Source organism: Magnolia sinica, chromosome 3 (assembly GCF_029962835.1).
Source record: "Magnolia sinica isolate HGM2019 chromosome 3, MsV1, whole genome shotgun sequence".
Classification (NCBI taxonomy): domain Eukaryota; kingdom Viridiplantae; phylum Streptophyta; class Magnoliopsida; order Magnoliales; family Magnoliaceae; genus Magnolia; species Magnolia sinica.
Window position 1 is genome coordinate 49313581 of NC_080575.1, and position 3477 is coordinate 49317057.

Genomic DNA, 3477 nt, shown 5'->3' on the forward strand with positions numbered 1-3477 from the left:
TCCTGTATGGTTTTTTTCAAAAAACACAGGAAACATAGATATCAAGCATAGAGTGATCCAACTCCTTCTCAAGTTCCTTGGACTTGAATATGAAACTCCATACTTGCACTTGCAAGAGTTTGACGAGGTTATAGCCACTTTGTACTTTCCTAACATGTTTGAGGACACAGTTAGGCTGAAACTCTTTCCCTTCTCCTTGAAAGAAAAAGCTAAGACGTGGTTGCACTCACTACGTCCGTGATCTATTGCACATGGAATGACATGATGAAGGAGTTCATAATTTTTTTTCATACCATAACACGAACACCATCAGGAAATCGATCAAGAACTTCACCTGAAAGGAAGATGAAACATTCTTCCAATGTTGGGAGCAGTTCAAGGATCTCATTAGTTCATGCCCACAACATGGTTTTGAAACGTGGCACATAACAACTTTCTTTCACGATGGACTGACATCTTCCATGCACCAATTCGTCGAGACAATGTGCAATGGGGAGTTCATGAACAAAAATGTCAATGAGGTGTGGGATTACTTTGACAAACTCGCTGAAACTGCACAATCATGGGACATCTCCCCAAAACCTAGCACCACATTTAAGCCTACTCAAGCAAGGGAGAGGGGTGGGATATACTTGCTGAAAGAGGATGATGATATAAATGCTAAAGTGGCCAGTCTCGCAAGGAAGGTCGAGGCCATGGAACTTAAGAAGGATAAGGCTAAGGAAGTTGTTTGTGATAACTGTGCTTGCAATATACACACAATTGAAAATTGCCCAACGATACCTGCTTTTCGAGAGGTATTGAATGAGTAATCGAATGTTGTGAATAACTACCAAAGACCTTTCAATGGACCCATCTCTAACACATACAATCCTAGTCGGAGAAATCATCCGAACTTTAGTCGGAGGAATGGACAAACTGCTACTCCTCAAGGAATCCCTAATCAATTCTTAAATCAAGGGAAACCTTAAGAGGATCCGGTCTGGAAACATATTCAAAACTAAGAGCTTATCAATCAGAGTATATTGCAAACCCTTCAAGACCTTTCAAAGGCCGTACAAGGGTGTGAGATAAAAAATTCAATTGGGGAGAAAGGGATCCTACCGACTTAACCTCTTCCCAATCCAAAATTGCAATACGACATTAATGATCTAAGCTCTTCAAAGAGAATGGAGCAAGCCAAGTCTATCACCACTCTTAGGAGTAGAAAAACAATTGACAAATCTATTCCGGTAAAGGCTGAAGAGTTCAAGGACCTGGAAGAAGAAACAGAGGATAGACCTAGCATTGCTCCACATGGATTTGAACCAGAACCTTTGAGCAAGCCGATTGCTCCATTCCCCAAACAGTTGATTGCACTAAAATCTCTCTCTAACTCTTAGGACATTATAGATGTGCTTAAATAAGTGAAGGTCAACATCCCTCTCCTAGATGCCGTGAAACAAATTCCTTCATATGCCAAATTTCTGAAAGACCTATGCACGACGAAGAGGCGGCAAAGTATCAAAAAAGAAAATTTTTTGACAGAAAAAGTGAGTGCCATCCTCAAGTAAGATATGCCACAAAAATATAAAGATCCCAGTAGCCTAAACATCCCTTATGTAATTGGGAACTATTGAATTGAGCATGCACTTCTTAACTTAGGTGCAAGCGTAAATTTGATCTCTTACTCGGTCTACGAACAACTGGATCTAGGTGAATTAAAACCCACCTAGACCACATTACAACTTGTAGATTGCTCAGTTCGTATACCGAGAGGGATAATTAAGGATGTGTTGGTCTAAGTTGACAAATTCTACTACCCAGTAGATTTTTATCATCCTGGATACTTAACCCATCATGGACATGAGCAGTCAAATTCCGGTCATTCTTGGTCACCCATTCCTTACCATATCAAATGCAATCATTAATTGCAAGAATGGAGTCTTGAGTTTGTCTTTTGGAAATATGAAATTGGAGTTGAATATCTTTTTCAATATGGGTAAATAGTTAGAGGATGATGACGATGCCAATGATATTAACTTGATTGACTCTTTTATGGAAGATAGAACACTTTTGACCTTATCCTCTGACACTCTAGAGACATGCTTGGCCCACTCTCATGATTTTGATGATGATATAATTAGGGAGATTGGGACCATGATGGATATCGTGCCGATACTTAAAGTTAACCGACGGAGGCTATAATTTGAAGAATTACCCCAAACTGATGTAATGCCTCTACCATCTAACCTTAAGGCACTAAAGCTTGACCTAAAACCTTTGCCCTCTAATTTGAAATATGTCTATTTAAGTCAATATGAGACATACCTAGTGGTGATTTATTCCCACCTTGAGCAGGAATATGAGAGTATGCTCATATCTACTCTTATTGAGAATAAGGGAGCCCTTGGATGGTCAATTGTGGACCTCAAGGGAATTAACCCTTCGATTTGTACGCACCACATTTATCTAGAGGATAATGTCAAGACCTCCTGACAACCACAATGAAGATTAAATTCAAACATGAAGGAAGTGGTTAAAGTTGAGGTTCTTAATCTATTAGATGTGGGTTTCATATACCTTATATCGAATAACCAATGAGTGAGTCCAACTCAAGTGGTTCCTAAGAAGTTTGGAATCACCATTGTAGCCAATGCTGACAATGAACTCAAGCCAACTAGAGTCACTACTGGTTGGAGAATGTGCATTAACTATAGGAAGTTGAATACAAGGAAGGACCACTTTCCTTTGCCTTTCATTGATCAAATCTTATAAAGGCTAGCTAGTCATTCCTATTATTGTTTCCTTGACAGGTATTTGGGTTATAAGCAGATAGAGATAGCCCTTGAAGATCAAGAAAAGACCACATTCACATGTCCCTTTGACACTTTTACTTACCGAAGGATGCCATTTGGACTGTGTAATGCCCCTGCCACTTTTCAGCGGTGCATGTTAAGTTTTTTTTTCTGACATGGTGGGGCAATATTTAGAGGTCTTCATGGATGACTTCTGTCTTTGGTCCATCCTTCAACGATTGTTTAGAGAATCTTAAATGTGTGCTGAAGCGATGTGAGGGAAAGAATTTGGTACTGAATTGGGAGATGTGCCACTTCATGGTTCATAAGGGGATTGTCCTTAGACATATCATCTCATCCAAAGGAATTGAGGTAGATAAGGCTAAGATTGATCTTATCTCTAACTTACCTCCGACCAAGGACATACGAGACGTGTGATCCTTCTTAGGACATGATAGATTTTATAGAAGATTCATAAAAGACTTTAGTCACCCCTCTCATCCTTTATGCAATCTACTTCAAAAGGATGCACCATACGAGTGGACTGAGCAATGCTAGAAAGCTTTTTCTAAGCTCAAGGGCATGTTAACCACTACACCTATCATGCAGCCACCTGACTGGAACCTTTCTTTTGAAATTATGTGTGATGTATCTAGTTATAATCTTGGGGCAGTGTTAAGCTAGAGAAAAAAATATATGC

At 39.5% G+C, this 3477-nt stretch overlaps 1 non-coding gene across 1 annotated transcript; it reads right to left on the reverse strand.

Annotated features, from left to right (window-relative positions):
• Positions 1-305: 305 nt before the first annotated feature.
• On the reverse strand, positions 306-412 carry LOC131241845 (small nucleolar RNA R71). The gene has a single exon (XR_009169412.1). It is a non-coding gene; the product is annotated as a small nucleolar RNA R71 (small nucleolar RNA).
• Between the last annotated feature and the right edge of the window lie 3065 nt (positions 413-3477).